Here is a 20,185-nt window from a genome sequence, read left to right as displayed (position 1 = left end):
GAAGCACATAGTTGGAAACTTCCTTGTTTTACCCCTAGACTACTTTATGCAAGTTATATGACTGAATGAAAATAGATATGGACACATTTTAAGCCTATAAAGATGTCTGTGGACATGCCATGTGATCCACACTGTCCCATTTCCTGAGGTGGGAAGTCTTCCTTCCAATTTTGGTGTGCTTTAAGTCGTAACGTGGAACGATGATGGATGCGGCCCTCACCGCTACACTCTTCCTGCCCATGGGGCAGCACTAACTGAGGCATTTCAAATGCCGCCGCATGCAATTGGATAGCACGATGGCCAATCAGAACAAAAAAAAACGGTGACATATTCATTGCACTAAGCCCCATTTGTTTGCCGAACAGTTGGTCTAACTGATATATTATGCTTTTGCCGTATCCCATCGGCAAAATAGCAAAAATGTCCTTCCTGGAAACGAAGGCTTCTAGGGCAGTCTTCTGTTCCTTTCTCAAGGAAAAAGATAAGTGTAGTTGGCTTAGTGTTTCTTCCAAAGCTAAATTGAATGGACATGGTCCTTCAGCAGCTGCCATCTTGGCTGTTTACTTTTCGACTCCTACAGCGCAGCACTGTCCTCATCATGTTACGCCCGCCCAGAGCCCACCTCTGTCAGATAGACTGATCTGATTAGTCCGATTGGTGGTTCAGCAGGCTCTGCTCATCGGGGCCAGATTCCCGTGCAATGCAAATTCAAATTTGCTAGGGGCGGGGCATCTGGATTTCCAGGTTATGGATCATCCAAAATGTATGTTAATACCAGGTCTAAACAGGCTCTATGTGAGTCTACATGGACAGCAACTAAAGTTACAACCTAATGCCATTGCACAAATGATATGTGAGAAAAAAATCATATGCAATACTTAAATTAAGAAAACTTTTCTTGCCATTAATCAAACATTTACTTTTGTCTGCCCTGTTTCTGCATACATGAAGTCAACTTGGGAACTCATACACCAAAATTTTCGCCAACTTTCCGCGTTGTTGTTCCAGCTTGACAGGGTGTTCACTTGAATGTTCCCAATCTGAAACTCATTTTTCTGATTATACATATCACTTCAATTCAATCAGTACTTTCATGCCCCCAGAGGGCAGCTCTGGTGAAACATAAAGGAAAACAACAAACATCAAAGAAACAGAAAAAAAGACTATAAACAACAAGTAATGGCAAGTACAACAATAAGAGGTAGACTATAGTTTATGGTTAATGGCTGCAATCAGATTTCCAACACCCCATAAATGCAGCAATAGCTCCACAGGCTTTTTTTTTTTTTTTTTAAAGACATTTTGTAGGAACAGCACAGGTGTGAATAAAATTAATGATGATGGCTGAATTTCAGTTTCAGGGTCTTGGTATTGTGCACGCTGGCTCACTGTCACACAGTCATACCTTGCAGGGACACTTGATTAAGTGAGAGCAGTCGTTAATGTTATGAGTAACACCTGTGTTTTTCAAGTCAAAATGTCTGCTGTGAAGAAGAAGAAGCGAGAATGAATAAGGTAAACCATTTTTTTATCATTTAACTCATCCCTTAATTTTAAGTAAAAGGAAACTTCCACCAGGCACAAGTTTCATATTAGAGTTAAATGTACCAACACTGCAGCCTACATTCTTGGATTAATCTAAGAAGTTACATGTTTGGCACATTATTCAGCCAGTTAAGCTGCCTCACAACTTCACTGTTATCTGTCAGTAAGACAGAGTCAAGATCTCAAAGGAAAAGTGAGAAGGATAAATGATTTTCTTTTGACGAAGTCAGTGCCAGACCTTGTGCCTTTCACACCGCCTGCTGGTTTTAATGAATCCACAACCTTTCGTATCCAGCTGCCAAACTTTCAAACCATCCACCAAAGATGGAGAGGAACATTCGAGTCGCAGCCCGACTCAAAGCAAGCTCTGAGACGACCGGATTAACAGCCAGACAGAAAAATTCAGAGGTGGTCATGAGAGAGAAAGTGAGTCGTCACCGCATTAAGTAACTGGTTCCAGCAGGAATTGGCGTTCTTGCTTGTTTCACTGTGAGGAAGTTTTGCAGACAGTGTTGACTGATGCATAACCTTACTTTTGTTCACCATATGTATATTGTGACTAGGAATGTATACACAGTTCTGCCTCATCGCATTAGGAGCATTAGTTTTCTTGCCCCGCAGCTGTAACTGGTATTTAGTTCGCATCGTTTCATGTAATGACATCATGTAGGTACAGTCAGGACCCGCATCTGTAAGTCCTTTTGAGCCAAAATCTCAAGAAAGCACACAAAAAAGGACAAAAAAAAGACCAGGAGTATAAGAAAGAGCTCTTTTAGCCGATTACAAATTTGTGCATGTACACACATCAAACCAGGAGACTTTAACATAGAAATGAGTTGTAAAGTTTAAAGATGTCACATTTCCACATTGGCAGGCTGCAAAGGGGTGACAAAAGGAAATCCCTCCATATGAAGGATGTATGCACATTTAAAAAAACTTGTGTTGGCAACAGGAAATCCAGAGAGAGCTCATAAATCTCTCTGCGAGGCTTTAGGATGAATTGTAGTCAAGCTTCTGTATGATGGATGAGGACTCAGTAGTGCAGTATTACTGAAGTCAATGTGACGTCAAGAAAGGAGTTCTCTGTTGTGCACACTGAAGAATCTTAAGTGGGCTTTCTGCTTTATTTCACAACCCTGAGTAACATTTCGTTTTATGATTAAGGCCAACATGGCATTTGACTGTAGTTTTGAAACCCTTTTTGTGATTCAAGATATGAGATAAAACTTTCCCTTGCACTCACTAGCATGTTTGGTACCTAGGGATGTCAATATTTGCAAGAGTAAAATCAGGCCCTGCAGAAACTGGGACTGGTCAGCGTACTAAAATGCAAAAAAGAAAAGAAAAACCGTCTTCTTCATTTTCTCTTGCCAAGTCTGTGGTCACATTTTACAGAACCTGACTGATGTGAAGATTGTAATAGCCGGGCTTGTGAAATAGGTCATTGGCTCCAGTCGGAATTCTCACACTTTTCCAGCCTGTAATGAAATTCCAGCCACAGTCTATCAGCACAAAACTTTAATTGACAAGCTTTAACATCTTTCACAGCTTCCTCGCTTCTAAATGCTCAATTATTTCCTTTCCCTAACAAATAACCAAGAGGTGCTCCAGAGGAAGGGGAAGGCCCGCATTTTTCTGGGTCGTTAGGTGACTTTATGAGATGTTCTGACAGATGGGAGCCATCGACGGCCAGAATCGACAGCTGTGGGGAAGCTAAATGGAGGGGAGTCGGGCAATCTGAACAGAAGCTTAGAGCGGTACTCAAATCTGTGGTAACAGAAGGGGAGCCAGGGGACACTGTGGAATTGTCTTCCCTTCTCCTGCATCTGGAGCTTGTTTTTCATTCTTTGAGAAATTAACACTGAGCAACCAAAACTTGTGTTGTATCACAAATAAGCACATTAATATCCAATGTAAATAAAAACTTATTCTGAAACTTTCTGAGGCATCAAATCAGAGTAGAGGTTTAAATCTGGTGTTTGGGCCTTACTTTGGACAGATTTACTCCAAAATATAGTATGTAAATAGAAGCTTTAGGAATTACCTCTAAATCTGGGGTAGGCAGACATGTATAGTTGCCTGCAGCTCATTCACTCAGTCCCCCCTCTCTGTCTGTCTCATTCTCTCTCTTTATCAGACCACAAATGAGACAAGAATTAGCTGCTAGCCACTCCTTAGTCCCTCCGTCTCGCTCCCTCCTGCTGTGGACTGCTTCTTGAAAGGAGGGCAGGCAGCAACTTGGGACAAACCTTTGGTTGGTAGCTGTAGCAGCTTGAAATCGGCCGATGTAACCACCCCAGCGCTGAGTGTCACAGTGGGCTAGTGGCCAGTAGGTGCCAAGTCTAACCTGTGTAATGGCAGCAACAGAAAGTTTTCTGATCAAGCAGGGAGTGGGGGCTGTCTGGTTCCCTGGAGCTGGGGTTTGTGCTGACTAGATTGGGGTTACTGCAGATGCTGACTGGAGGTCTGTCTCTGTAGCTGCTGCCCGCTCCCCTCCCAGTGAGGTGGTCTGTAGCAGTAGGGAGTGAGGTGGAGGACACACTGATAAGAGGCTCTCACTTACATAAGTTTTGGCTCCGGTTAGCAGGAGGTTAAACTATTAGCAACATTTTCTCTCCATCTCTGAAACACTTTGCTGATATTGACACGTGTTTTATTTCCTTTATTGTCAGTCTGTCTTTTAGACTTTCTTTGTCAGAGGCCGCCTTCCTTTTTGGGGTTTCTTTGCAGTGCAGGCAATTGTTGCCAAAGGTAGGGGAGCAACTTTCTCTGCAGGATTCTCCACCATTGAATCAGGCTTTCACCATCTGACAGGAAATGCATGTGCATGAGAATTTTTTTAACAGCCAATAGGAATGCCCTCTCTCTGAATAACCTGTGATTAGCCTAAGTCTGCCATCATAGGTTAGTTTTTCTAAAGCCTGAAAACAGAGCCAAGAGGAGGTTTATTATGGGATTTTTGCCCAATGACGCCAAAATAAAACCGCCTACCCCAGCTTTAATAGAAACAACTGTCAGAGAGAGTTGCCAGGAAAAGAAATAAAAAGAGCGCCCACGAAGAGTGGATTTTTTTTTTTTTTCCAATGTCCACTTCACTTCATTTCAGTGTTGTTGGTTTTGGAGCCCAACATGTTGCTAGTTTTTGCCAAATGGTGGATGAAACGCATGCCCACCAACAAATTATATTTATGATGACTGGATCAATCACATTTTAGTCAATCATATGGATCACATAGCATTAGGAAAAAGTTAGTGTGTGATGCCTGTGAAGAGCGCCAGTTTTTTAAGACCCAAACTTAAATAATATGCACGTCCTTACCAAGTGAATCATTAATCCCACATTTGACAGAAACATCACGAGGAAACAGGACACACATGAGACAAAAAACAAACTTGTGCTGTTGCAACATCCACCTGCTAGCATTACTCATGACCACGAGCTGCCAATCCCGAGATCAAAGATAGTTGATTGAACAGGAAACAGGGAGTAATGAGAGTCATTGCCAAGGTTCTCTGCGCGTTTCACATTGCTGCAGCGACTTGGCCTTGAGATCTAAGTGGCAGGTTAATAACTACATGAACAGGAAGTCTGCATGCAGACAGGTATGAGGTCAGTATTTCCACGCAGATGACTGCTTGTTGTTCTCTCTGGTGTAGGAGAAACATTTTGCTGCTCTGGACTGATGATTGCAAGATGGACAAGGAAAAAGAAGAATAGGTTCAATTAGACTTAAAAAGTAGTCAAATTTACAGAAGGGTTTGTACAGATAGGTGTGTGTCTGTCTTTTTCTGTCCATGTTGAATGACCTGTGAGTGAAGTCATGATTATTTGAATTGTAAATTACTTTAACAAGCACAAATTAGCACGGTGAATTTCAGCACAAAGTAGCTGACAGTAAAAATCAGTCAGTTGGGGGGAAAGCAAAATGTTTTCTTTGTAAGCAGTTCCTGCACGGGGAGAACATGTTAAAGAACCGAAATAGGAACACAAACAAAAACACAAAGAATAATTCCTCAAATGTGAACCAGCTGTTCGGAGTGTGAACGTTCTCCCTGCTGCTGCTGCTTGTTGCTTCCACACACTGAAGAATTTGGGGAAAAGCTGAATATTTTTGACATTTTACACCCAAAGCTCTGGGGAAGAGTCACATTGGAAGACAGAGCTACATGTACGTGCAAACCAAATCCTTTCCTAATTAAAAACAAAAAATGTAAAACAGCTAAAGGCCAAAGAAAGAGATCAGTGGATAGCTTTACCACTTTGGTCCAGACTGAAATATTTAAACACATATTGGATGGATTGCCATGAAATTTAGTTTATACATTCATGTTCCCTCGGGATGAATTGTGGTAACTTTATTGACCCCCTTAATGTTCTTCCAGTGCCACCAGAAGCTCAAACTTTTTAGTTAAGATTTAATATGTCCAAATACCCAACCCAGTCGCCTCAAAAAATGTTGGCATTGTATGTTTCTGCAAGATTTCTGCCAAGCAGCAGACAGCAGCAGACCACTGTTTGAGACCAACACAGGTATTGCTGAATCAGAGACAGCTATTAAATTGCTTCCTAAAACTTATCCATTCAAAAAAGCCTTTCATTACTTTCAGCACACTGTTTATTTTATATATGTTATATATGCCATGAAATTTGGTACACACATTCAGGTTCTCTCAGGATGAATTTTGGTGATTCTGGTGACACCTTTTTCTCTAGTGCCACCAACAGGTTATTTTTTTTAGTTATCTGGTCACAATTTAAATTTGTCCAATACTTTCTTTAACCAAATACCCAACCCAGTGCCAGAGAAAGTGTAGGCATTGTATGTTTCTGCAAAGCACTTATACATTACATTTGTATGTTATTTTGTTGTGAATATGTTGGAACTTCGGATTTCAACAACACTGTGGTTGACGTGTGGTGAGGTTTTGTCACCAAAATGTTTTGGCTTTAAATACCTGGTCTTGGGGGCACAGTCTCCATTGTAAAAGCAACAATGTCTCAGTAACAAATAACTGCTTTTTGTGACACAGTGCCTAGTGGATAAACAGTTGGGGGGCACTAAAAAACATCCACATTAGGTGCCTAAAAACCTGCTGGAAACACAGCACAGTTCTGTTTATTCCATCCTGTGGAGGTCTCATTGCATGAGTAAATTATACTCTCAGTCCAAAAATATAAAATGCAAGTCTCCTTCAAAAACGATCCAAGGCACACTGTAGGGTTGGTGCAAGAATTAAAATGCCATCATGCATCAATCAATGCCATCACTGAGTTTACATTGCAAAATAGATTAAAAAGACCAACATGTTGCGAATCACAGGTCTTCATCAGGGTCATTGGTTTTGTTGTTTGTTGGTGTCTAACAGTGGTCTGTAGTGGTCTGCAGCTTGGCAGGCATCTCGCATAGGTGTCATGTCATCAATCATCCCCTCTACCTCCCAAGGAGGCTAGATGTAATGTGAAAATGTAACACATTTGTGGTTTGTAGAAATGTACAATGCAACATTTACTTCTGGCAAATGGGCTGAAGTACCTGCAAACTAATGACATTCCTATCACCTTTAACTGTACTTCTTACTGTACTGTTGGCAGTGGTGCCCTCCGGGGCAACTTGGTCTCGCTCCGAAGTCATCGTAATCTGGCACTTGGCCATTGACTTGTGGTGGTAGACACTGATGAAAAAGCTGTCCTTTAACGTCGGCATGATATACGACCAGTCCCCGTTATAGCTTAATGGCGCCCAGTAGCATCAGGAGGAAATGAAGCGGTACACGAACGAAAGTTAAGGCTACAAAAGTCAGAGGAGGGTGGGTGGATGGGTCCAACAAACACCAACTTTTACCCAGGAGAGCGATGTTTGCGTCCGGTAAGATTATAAAGCCAATCCCTGTTCTTTCTTCCTAAACCCAACCATGTGTTTTTGTTGCCTTAATCCATCCACATGTGTGAGTTGTTGAAGGCAAAAAAACAACAACTGTCAATTCACAGTGTTTAACTGACATAGTGTTTACTTTGAAAGAGACTGTATGTAAACGGCACATTTCCTGTGAAAACAAAAGTGTATTTTGAAAGAAGACAATGCATGTAACAGGCAGAACTTGACACGGCATCCCAGAGCATCAATAACCAATGCACCCATTGGTTATTTCACGTTATATGTGGACATGGAAAGTCCATGACCAAACATCTGTATGTGATGGGGTTAGAGTGAGAATGTGTTGTCCAGGGGGGCAATCACTGATACAATTGCTGCCCCACCTATTGGACTCTGAACTCTCACCTCTAGATATCTGAACGGAAATGGGGTCTACTTCATAGTCTTGCTCATAGTAAATGTTTTGCTCCTTACAATCAATGTACTCCTTCAAATTTGAGCTGTAGATCTGTCTTCTTAAGAAAGGACAACCAGACTATTTGAAGAACACTATATCACTTTACATATTTATAGATACAAAACACATTAAAACAGGATTGTTGTGGAATGCAGAATGTTATTTTTTCTATACACATCAGTAATCAGTAACATTAACTGTAAAATAAGAATTCAAAGTCTATCACCATGCAATTCCTTAACCCTTATATTGACATAGATTTCAACTAGCGAAGTGTTTGGCAACTGGTGGGTCGCAGTCCATTCTGAATGTACTGCAAGTGACTTGCAAATGTCTCAAGTATGCAAAAAACAGACTTTATTTTGAAGTACAATGAACGTCCAGCACAGAGCTTTTATTTTGAAGTGCCATTTTCTGCTGTTCGGTGAGGGAATAACGGACAGCTACTTGACAGAGACAGCGAACCAGCTTGATGACATGGCCAAACACAAGAATGACACTGAATACATCGTTATATTCAATCATGGCTTTTGGTTTTGGTGTACCACCCCAAGATTTTAAGTGTCCCCATCTTGCCACCCATGTGGAAACTTCTGGGGGTGCCATTTACTGTTTGGTGCTAATTTGTTAGCATGGTATCACACTAAGATGGTGAACATGGTAAACATTATACCTTCAAGTTAGCATGCTGACTTCAACTTCTAAATCTTTGTCTTGGTTTAGATGATACTAGCAAAGGTATTTGTCTCAGTGTTGCCTTTTTAAAGCTCAAAGAATGGTAGGAAAGTAGTTCTCTCATACTACGTGTATCTGGGATAACTGTGGTCCATTCTCTCTGCCATGTTATCTTAAAAGCAGAAATGTAATCATCTACAAATCCATGGGAAAACTCTCCAGCGTAAGACACAATCGAAATCTCCAGAACAGCTTCTAAATGGGCCTTGTGGTTAGACAGTTTTATCAACTACTGTGTGTGCATACTGTCACAAAAACCTCTCCTCTCAGCTAAATCCTGACCTCAGCCAGCTAACCAAAGTGAGACCCTGCCCTCAAATCTTTCTGCATGCAAAGAATGCAGCGAGAGGTCCAAGTCAAACGAGAATCCTCCTCCTTGTTGCTCTATAGTCGTGCAGCTGATCAGACTCCCTCTTCTGCTTCAGTTTCTTTCCCTCTACAATAACTTTTAATGCAGCAAACATGCAGTTCCAGTAGTGGTTTCTCTCTCACACAGATCCTGTTATCCTCTTTTCTGTTTTCCTCCCTCCTTCTCATGCACAGATCCAGTGCTTGTCCTCTCTCAGCTTGTGCAGCTCCACCCACCTGCAGATAAAAGCCAAACCCTCACCAGAGCTGCTGTTCAGCGTCTGTCCCTCAAAGCTTTGTGATACTTCCACCCTGCAGCAGCAGCAGCAGCAGCACATATAAAGGTAAGTGATGCGTCACCACTGGCACAGCAGGATTTGATGATGTTTTGTTTGGCATGGCCGCCATGTTTAGGTTTTTTGGTGCATGGTTTGAGTTTGTGATGTGTTTGTCTTGCTTGGTTGTCTGATTGCAGTGGCTTGACTGAATCATTTCCCCTTTCTCTTGGGGAAAAAAAACTGACAAATCATGTCCTGTTTGAATTCTTGGAGCAGCACACGAGTAACTTTTGGGATGGCACGTGAGGAAAAGTTTCAAAGAAAATGTTTCATAAGACATCCTGCTTCACAAAGCTCACTGCTGTGAAGCCTGTGCTGACAGAAGTCTCTGCAGATAACGTCTGACAGTTTTCCAAATGCAAAGAACTTCCAAAAGAGACACCTGGGAAGAATAACTCAGGCTTAAGCTTGTTAAAATAAATGCACGGTGCAGCATCTTGACAGGATTTAGCACCACTTAATGGAATGTCTTGACATTTTGGAGATTTTAGTTGCATGTCTTTCAACACAGAGGGGAAAAGGGAGGCACTTTTTTATCTGTTTGAGGAAGAAAAGGATTCAGTGTTAAATTATTGTAGTTTAAACTATCCCACATAAATAAGAGAATAGTCAGTTTTAGAAAGAGGCTCCCTGGCAGTATGTTGCCTCTCAAAAATGAGTCAGAGATGGAAAGTTTTGGGGTTCAGGAAATCTTTTAGGCAACTTTTTTTCTTCCTATCTTCTACCTAAAACGTGCAGAACTGAGTGTTTTCCATCTTCAGTGTTCTTCTTCATAGCCTGAGTCAACTTCTTTGCATGCATACTGTACAGAAGCATGTGCACCTGCCAGGAAACAGTTGGGAATCCCTGTTTCAATGTGGATTTATCACGATGTTAAACATGTCCACAGTGAAGCTGTTGTTTCTGTTTTCTGCTGAAAGTGGGTGGAAATGTGTTCCAATCGCTGCCGTGCAAAAGTAGCTCTCTGTAAAATGAAAGCAGACATGTTTTGGTTTGAGCAGACGAAAATGTGCTTCTAGCTAATGAGCCTCACAGGCCGGTCTGATGAGCTGAGGTGATAAGCACCTTAATAAAAACTTAAGATACCACAAAGGTCAGTGTTTATGGGACTGAGAGAAACTTTGTTAGATTTCTTGCAGCTGTTTCTAACTCTCAACTCTTTAAATTGAATTTAAAGTGATCATGTTTTTCCTTTCTCAGAGAGAAAACTCTTAATTAGGGGAAAATGTGGTGAGCTCGCGTAGTTGAGGTTAAATAATTATTGCGTAATTAAGTTGCTGATGGATTTTGATTACCGTAACTCTCGTAGTGTAATCCCTGGTGTTCTGAAAGGACTGTTGGCATCAGCAAAATGTGGGAGCAGCACTGTGTAAACACACAAAAACACCGTGCAGCAGATGTGAAGAGGTCATGAAAGCTGAAATCAAGGAAATCTTGAGCTTTGAGATTTGGGGCAGAAAGCATTTGGTGAATGCCTGATTGCTATGGGACGAGGTTATGGGTTGTTTATCTGCAGTGGTATCATGCCCAGACCAACCAAGATGCATGCATTTTTTAAGGGGTGTTTGTTATATTGGTCTAGGACTGCATGTTTTTTCCACATTAGGAAGAGGAAAATTGATTCCCCACTTCGACAAACAATCCGTTTATATTTAGGGGATCTTTAGGTTATGATCTAGTTTTAGGAAACTGAATATTGTTTATTGTTCATTTACATTCAACTTCAAACATCAGGTTGAAGAAACCTAGAGATTTCAAATCCTCAAAGCCGCTTTTGTGTGCGTGTCCAAGGGCTTGAGGGGAGCTGGATCCTCTCCTGTGAACTCTGAGGTTTGGCCGCACATAGGCTTCACCACTCCAAAATGTTATGTAGGTTCCTTCAAAACAATCAGCTTGTCAGGAATTGACTGTTTTGGGGGAAAAAAAGCATGTTATGAAAAGCATACTGATGCTATGAACCCTTCAGTTCAAGGCAAAAAGCAGAGATGTTTCAAAATGTTTCATTTTTTGCGCTCCAGCTTTTGTACAGATTAAACTAACAAACAGAACATGTTAATAAGTGAGCTTTGGAAGTGTTGGATGGTGGATTTTGTTACTTTTCAGCCCAGTCTGAAATGGGCATGAAGTCATAACAATGCATTATGTGGTGGTGGGCGCAAAATGGATTAAAATGACATGCTAGCAACACACTAACAAAGGCCATGCAAAGTCACTGAGGACCTTTGTTGTGGATTGAGTGTAAATAGCAAATTCAATAGAAAGAATCTCAATAAAACATTTATATAGCATGATAGCTACAGCACTAATACTATAGTGCACCACTCTCTCACACTTCTAATCCAGAAAGTGAGAACATAAGCATAACAATAGAAACTCACTACAACTGAACTCCCATGGCTAGCAGCAGCTCCTTCCCTCCTGCCTGTCCCACAGCGACTGCATGGCACAAGATAAGAGAGGTGGAGAGCCGTGCACTGTGATTAATCTGTGCAGCATGCATGGGAATGATATTCCAATATATATCTCTCTTTTTCACTGATGGTCTGAATAAGTCGCTAAATTTGTCGCTAGCCGCTTTTTAGAAATAAACCTAGCTAAAAAGTAGACAAGTTGGCAACACTGCTTTCAAACAGGACACTGCTGTTTGTGTCCCATGTAAAACTTTACTTTTCCTAATTACTTCAAGTAAATAGTTACTTTATGTAACTAGGCAAAATACTTCATGTTGGCACTTTATCCTCCTGAGACCCGAACTTTTGTTTGGTATGCATTTTTAATTTCTCCTAGGATTTAGGATCAGTAGGACCTGATAAGTATAAAAAACTAAACTTTGTCAACAATAATAAAGTCTGAATGTCTTCAAATGAGTACTTCTTAATTAACAGTGTTATAGTTTGTTGATGTTGCTAAAATTGGTCAAATTTGTTTCCATATCAAACTACAAACATTATTAATCATAAATAAACAAGTTTCAACCATACAATGTGATCCGATTTTGGACCTTGTCCACTTTTGTGTCGGGATCCGCTGCAGACTGACTTGGCAGAGATGGCTGCCATCTTATTTTTACATGGATTAGTGTATTGTGCTCATACGACCACTAGATGGCACTAAAAAGTGTTCATGAATGAGGACAACAGGTCTAAGTTAAGTAGAATGAAGTGTAAGTTCAAGTAAACCCAAAATGTGATGTCCTTACATGAGGACATAGGGTCTCAGGAGAGAGACCCTACATACGTTTACATCACTTACATGCCGCAGGTAGTTATTTAAGATTATTTTTAGGCATTTTTAGCCTTTATTAACAGGATAGCTGTAGACAGACATAAAAGATGACATGACAAAGAGTGAGCCCAGGTCGCTTCAAGAGTTGTCCCCTGCCCCTCCACTTGCAGATAGTTATTTTAAGTGATACCTAACACCACCTAACACATTTTGTGCCCCCCACCATGTAATACATTGTTAAGAAGTCATGTCCATTCAATGTATTACCGTGAAACAAGGGTTGTCAAGATAGTAGAATGTCTAACTTGATACCAATACCCCGAAAAATAGTCAATACTCGATACCATTTTTGATAGCACAGGAGGATGAACGACAAAAAAATAAGAGGCATGAAATATATTTTTAATGGAGATAAGAATAACATTAGTCACAACAATATTCTTAAGTTGCAACAGGTAGTGTAAAAAAAAAAAAAGCTTACTCACAAGCTTACTGTAAGATATTAATGACAACTAAATTTTAAGGTTGTTGAAGGAAGTGGGAAAAAAAGCAATAATGACAACAGTGTTTTTAGACTTTCTATGCTGATTAAAGCTACAGATGTCAGGACTGATAACGCTGGCTGCCTAGCTCGCACATTAACGTTAGTCGTTTTATTATTAGCCATTAGCTACTAGCCTAACAATAGCATAACAGATGGCTAATTTGGCTGTCAGCTCATAGCTAATAATAAAACAGCTAACGTTATGTGTTCCGCCAGCTAGACTAATGTTAACATTTATGATAAATACTTCAATGCTGTTGAAATGGAAGCTTTATTAATGTCTCAAAATTCTTTATAAAGGCCTTAAGATGCTTCGCCAAGTTTGTTGTGCTACTCGACTTCATTGCCACCACTTTGTAGCATTGTTTGCACACAGGCTTATCAACATTTTTAGCCTTTCCCTGGTTGTTTGCCTCGTATGCAAACAGCACTTTTGCTTTTTTCATTTTCGATAAAACTGGTCACAAAAGCCCTGCAGCAGCGGCACTTGCCATGTTAAGTTATGCTGGCGACACAGGCCAGCTGACAGTGTTGTCCATGACAGCTAGCGAATACAGCTGGTAGTGAGGGGAGGGGAGTATGCCTGCCTGACTGCAGCGGTGTGTGTGTGTCAGTGAGAAGGCAAAGAAGGCCCTGTTGGTATCGGTACTAAGCTATCCCAAAATAAGTGTCATACCCAATACTACAACGATTAGTATCTGAGTATCAGTTTTTTGACAACCCTATGTGAAACAGTGTTGTACCTTTGGAATGAGCAAGGCTAGCTGTTTCCCCCTGTTGCCAGTCTTTATGCTAAGCTAAGCTAATGGTGCCCTGGCTGTAGCTTCATATTTATTGCACAGATATAAGACGGGTATCAATCTTCTCATCTAACTCTCAGCAAGAAAGTGAACACACTTAAAATGTTGCATTAAGTCCCTTTATTTCAGAGTGTTGAATGTCTTTTATAAAGTTTGTTTCTTGTTGTTGAGACACTGAAACCTTGAGCAGATGCTGCAGAAGCACTAACGTTCGCAGAGGGAATTTGTGTCGAAGCTGCACGTTTGAATCCCCAGACTGCACAGGAAAACCTGTGCCTCTGTCAGCAGGCTGTGGCTTTGTATATTTGTCACTCTGTTAATGTGTCTTGACGGTGTTTTCTCTCTTAGTCTCGCACTCAGACTCCCTCACAGTTCTCACCTACTGAACAGGAAGTGTTTATGCAGCTCAGGGGGAATGTGTCTCTTGATCCCGCAGCTGCAGCTTCTGTGACTTGAGGCCATGTGTCCAAACACTCTCCTGCTACCGTGCAGAACACCGCAGCCTTAGAAATGTCTCAAAATATGAACTATAAATCACTTTCAGACTCTGCAGTTGGGCCAATTTTGCATTATTTATCATTTACATGTCTCTGTCAGTGATTAATCTCTTACATTAGCTGCCATCCGTGTGGTAGTTTATTTTGAAAACATCACTCTGGAATTACAGCTTTAAATTTTGTAGATTTACTGCAAAGTATCTCTTATCTAAACTCCTAAGGAGACAGAGTCGTAGTTCTTATTATCCCTCGTAAATACTGCACTGCAGAAACATCTGGACAGTAGGGAAAGGGAGGATCATATTTTTTCTCTGAGTGGCATATTTTACGGTGTGACTGTATAATGCATTAAGCTTCCCGGGACAGTCGTCATATCCCATTACTGTCACCGGACAGACGATGCATGCATGTTGCAGCAAGCCTTAAATGATCCCGGGCCATTTTATGATCTCAATAAATTGATATGTGTGTAAGAAAGTAGAGAGTTTGCAAGAACAGACCCGCTAAAAGGCTCATGACTGATCACTTGTGGAAATGTGTGCATTACGTAGAGATCTAGTTAGCAAATGCTCCGGGGAAATCATCATCAAAGTGTCGGTAATAAACTCTAAGAAACCCTCTTTTAAAGCCAGAAATAATCACCACGTCCTTTTTTAATATTGGCCTGCTCTCACCCTCCAAAGTTACGACTCCGCTGGAAGGTTTCATTTGCCCACTTGTACTTTATTTTTCATGTCCTGTGTGTTTGAATTGCAAAAGCATTAATCTTTATGTTGGAAATTTTACAAGGTATTTGTGGTCAATTTGTGACGCAGCTTTTTTGGCATTTTCATGTCTTTGTTCATTGGCAGTTGTGGAGGAAGTCTTCAGATCCTTTCTACAAGTAGAAGTTCCAAGAGCACAGAAGAAATAGCAGAAAATATAACAACAGCATAATGATAATAATAATAATAACAATAATAATGCATTTTCTTTATATAGGCACCTTTCAAAGCACTCAAGGACACCTTATAAAATCGTAAATTGTAATTATAAATATCAGGTATGAAATCATCATCAGTGCAAGTCTCAATATGTGTCTCCATTAAATCAGACCGATTATGCCAGCTTGAAAAGGTGTTTTTTTCAGAAGGGATTTGAAAGTATTAAGGGAGTCAATATTGCGAATGTCATGGGGGAGAGAGTTCCAGAGGCGGGGAGCAGAATGGCTGAAGGCTCCAGGAGAAGCTCTCAGTCTACAGAAAAATGGCCCCAGTGACTGATGCATTATCATATATGACATTAGAGTGTTGCATCAATGTGTAAGCAGCATTTTACTGTTGCAGTGGTCAAGGTTAAGCATAACTATTTTATATAAATTAGGTAAAATAGTCCAGTTGTTTCCAGGGTCAAGGTTTGGGTCTGATTACAATTACCGTGTACAAATTATATGGCAGTTTTTGTAATTAATACTTTTGGATTACTTCAGAATGAGACATTGAAAATGTTACACCTCGTAGCAGGCTTATCAAGTGTAAATGCAGGTTGCCTCCCCCTGGTGGAGGATATCAGGGAATATATTGGCAGAAATTAAATATAATATTAATAATTATGTTTTCATCAGTTTATAATCACCTGATAAGAATAAATAAATAAGAATTGCTGTCTTTTTGTTACCTTGGAATTAGTCACTTATGTCTACATACTGAGCGGGTCCTCTTCCACAGAGACCACCATGTTGTTTCTACAGTAGCCCAGAATAGACAAACCAAGCACTGGCTCTAGATAGGGGCATTTGACTTTTAAAATTTTTAAGTTTTTGTTTCTGCCACTGTAGCTCACTGGCACTCTTTTGTTTTGGTTGGTTGGTTGCAATCTGCAACCTCACCACTAGATGCCACTAAATCCTACAGACTGGACCTCTAAAGATGTAATCAAAAATGTATTCAAGTAATCCTTGACAGTGTAACTAATTGTAATCTAATTACACATTTTTTAAACCTAATCTGGGCTGATTGTAGTTACTTATTTGTAATGACATTACATACTTCTGACTACATGTATTCTGTTAGTACACAACGCTGGTCACAAGTTAAATCTGAGAGGTTGTGAGATACTTAATGGGGCAGAGAAGAAAAAAAAAACTTCAATTAATATTCAGTATCTGGACTTTACTTTTTTGTGAAATATTGCATAATATGACAGATTCTGGGGCCTAAAACAATAGATTTAATAAAACCATGTGAGAAGCAAAGACAGGGAATGTCTTTTTGGTGGAACTACTGACAACTTCATTAAATGTAACAAGTCACTGTCTTTTGTAAGGGATCTCAAGCCCAAAAGATTGGGAATAACAAGTTTAATTTTCAAAGGGACAGCTCACCCCAAATCAGAAATCAGAAACAGAACTGTACTGGTATTTATCAGTCTAAATTGTTTTGGTTTGAGTTGCCTAGTCAGAACGTTTACGTGACATTAGAGAAAATTGAGTTATTGTGTTAGTAACTAAAACCTGCCTTTTAAAATACATGTAAACATGTTGGTTGGACTAACACACCCAGATAATGCGATTAGGAGTCTAATTAGTCCTGCATGTATACTGTCAGAACCAAACTGGCTGAGGCGCTCTGAGCATGCTCCACAGTTACTGCCCTGGGCTTTGACCCTGAAGTCAAAAGCATTTAATGCGTAACAGAAGCAGAAGGCGGTAATAACATGGTGAAATCTACATCCAGAGCCGTGCATTTTGGAAGGACAAAATGTACAGAACTGCAAAGTTCTGCAAAGTACCATAGTACCAGTTTGCCGCTAGCTAACTGTAGCTAAGTCGTTTGTTAAGTTGATTGATCTGTAAGGTAATAGGTCAACCAGAAAAAGGTCCAAGCTGAAAGGGGGCATATTGCCACCTATTGTAGCGGAGTCAGACATCCTTCAATCAATAAATTGATAGTCCAATTAAATGGCCTAGTCGAGCTATAACCACAGCTCAACTGAACTGTGCATGTAAACGTACTGAATGTTGGAGATATTAGCCATAGAGATGCCTTCGTTCCAATATAATGGAACTAGATGGCACTCAGCTTGTGGTGCTCAAAGCGCCAAAAAATAAATTTCAAAAACTCAACAGCAATGTCTCTTTCCAGAAATCATGACCTGGTTACACAAGATAATCCACAGACCTTGCTGTGAGCAGTTTCATGTTAGAACTATTTTCTTTCTACTGAACTACATCTGCTTTGGGCATCTAAAGCTGAGTGCTATCTAGTTCCTCTATGTTGGAGAGAAGGCAGACATCTCTATGGCCGATATCTCCAACACTCTGCAACTGACACCAAAACAATCTAGACGGATAAATAGCACTGCAGGTAAGAGGGAAAAATAAAATATGGGATAATAATGTAATAATATGTCAAATATATTTGTGATTTTGGGGTGAACTATCCCTTTGACAGCCTCTTGTATTTTATAAGTTTATATGTTTTTAATGTAAAATCTGTATAAGCTCTAGTGGAGTAAAAAGTGCAGTATTTCCACTCAAATGTAGAAATAAAAGTATAAAATGGCATTAAATAGACAAAGTGAAGTACAGGTACCTCAGAATTGAACTTATGTGCAGTAGCTGAGTGAATGTACGCCGTTACTTTCCCCTGCTGTTCATTGGAAAGGGTCAGAAACAGAAGAAAAGAGACAACACGTGGCCTCTCGCACAGCGTGGGCTGTTCTTTTCTGATTTACACAGTACATAAAATATATTTATGCAGCTGCAAACTGTAGAATTCCCCACTGGAGTCTGTGGTTTAAGCATAGTATAAGTGATCAGATCTGATTATTGGCCAGATGTTGTTATTGCCTATAAAAATAATCATTCACTAGTGGAGTGTCCCTTTGAGAGCCAGTGCAAATATGAGAGAGAGCAAGAAAAAAAAGTGGCGAAACCGCACGAGGTTCAGGCAAAAAAACTTGGATTTAGTTTTGAAAAGTCTAAAAAGCCTCACAAGTGTTTCCTTCCTGCTGTGTGTGATAGTGAAACATGTTGTGTAAAATAAGATGTCTACAGATTCAGAAATGCATTCTTCCCATCCTTGTTCCCCAGTGATTTTTTTTTCTCACTGAACATATGAGCAACTTCTGTAAAAGTATGTAAAAACCTGAAGTGCTTCTGAGTTCTGAAGTGCTATTAAATGCCGTCCACTGACACCAGATACTCTGTTTTGACAGAACTCAAAGCTAATAGGAAAATAATTCTCCTCCCGCTCCGATTTTTGCCTGAAATGAAAATTGTGGCTAGACACTGGGTGACTTGTGGTTCCCAGAGCTGTAGGAGAGGGAAAATCTGTCAATGAGGTGGGTGAAGAGGTCGGACGGAGTGTCTGTGTATGTGTGTGTGAGTGTTAGGGAGGTGGAGGTGCAATTATGTGCATGTACGTACGTGTATGTCAAAGGTTAGAGGAGCAGTGAGCAAACACTGCGGTTGCCAATTTGAAACTCATCCAGGGGCTACTTCCTCTCATGGTTATTTGGAACATCAGTTTGAAATTTGTTCCCACCTTAAAATGAGGCTTTTCAATCCGCACAAAGGTCATCTGACCTCTCGTCTGCCTTGTTTGAGGCTGTAGACGTCTCCGAAAGGCGACTCTGGCCTTCGCCCTGCAAAGAGATCGAGTAGGTGTGAAGGAATGCTGTAAAAGAGCGAAATAGATTGGAGAGGAACTGGAGCAGACGAAGAAAACCCAGTGATATTTCCTTCCCATCGAGATAGGGGAAACAAAAATGTTTCTTGATGATTGAGGCCGGGATAAATCACCTGCTCGGAGACAGAGAGGGCAGTGAACGCAGAAAAGAAAAACAGCTTGAGGTCCAGAATATTCTCAGAATATGACTTGTGGTTTGTGAGAATAACGTAGTGAGAGACTGTTGCACATGGAAAATGGCAGGCGTGATGCACAAAAACCGAAGTCCAGTATTAATTACACTCAAAACAAAAATATATCTGATTGAGAAGAGTTGACGTAAGCCAGCAAACAGGCTTTGTCCAAATAATTTGGCCTTTATCTTGTGCTGGAAGCAGACTTAGTCCTCCACCCAGTCTGTGGAAAACATCAGTAAACAGGACAGACTGATACAAGTATTGATGGGTTGGAAATCAGAATCAAAAATAGAGTTTGGCGCCCTCTGTTGAACCATCAGCCTCACTGCTGGCTTTGTGTCAAATCAATAAGCTAAGGGACAGGCAAGATGGACAATAATTAATTAATTTCACCCTATGAAACAAACACTCCCAGGACTCTGTGATTGAAAAATAAAATAAAATAAATCACACTTTGTGAATGTATTAGGTATGATAAGTAAAACAAAATTAATGAAGACAAGAACAAGCATCAACTCAAACTGGGTTAAGTATCTTGACAAGCTATTCTTTGACAATATGCCAGCTACTTTGCATGATTTAAATTAAATTTCATTTGCAACATTCAATATGTCCTTGCATGCCTGCATGGTAGAAGTTTCAATCAGTTTTAAATTTACGACTCATTGGCCACTTTATTAGGTACACCTTGCTAGTACCAGGTCTGACCCCTTTTGCCTTCAGAACTGCCTTAATTCTTGGTGGCATCGATTCAACAAGGTGCTGGAAACATTCCTCAGAGATTGTGGTCCATATTGACATGATAGCATCACACAGTTGCTGCAGATTTGTCCACTGCACATCCATGATGTGAATCCCCCGTTCCAACACATCCCAAAGGTGCTCTATTGGATTGAGATCTGGTGATTGTGGAGGCCATTGGAGTACAGTGAACCCATTGTCATGTTCAAGAAACCAGTTTGAGATGATCTGAG

At 40.4% G+C, this 20,185-nt stretch overlaps 1 protein-coding gene across 1 annotated transcript in view; it reads left to right on the top strand.

Moving 5' to 3' along the window:
• Positions 1-20,185, top strand: part of LOC126401626 (collagen alpha-1(VIII) chain-like) — a 61,664-nt gene that overhangs the window by 25,010 nt on the left and 16,469 nt on the right. The window contains exon 2 of the mRNA XM_050062963.1: positions 9,157-9,305. The gene's annotated coding sequence lies outside the window, so the exon portion shown is untranslated. The remainder of the gene's footprint in view (positions 1-9,156; positions 9,306-20,185) is intronic.

Source organism: Epinephelus moara, chromosome 15 (genome assembly GCF_006386435.1).
Source record: "Epinephelus moara isolate mb chromosome 15, YSFRI_EMoa_1.0, whole genome shotgun sequence".
In the NCBI taxonomy this organism is placed as follows: domain Eukaryota; kingdom Metazoa; phylum Chordata; class Actinopteri; order Perciformes; family Serranidae; genus Epinephelus; species Epinephelus moara.
The sequence above is the reverse complement of the archived record's forward strand: the minus strand, read 5'-3'. Positions and strand labels throughout refer to the sequence as shown.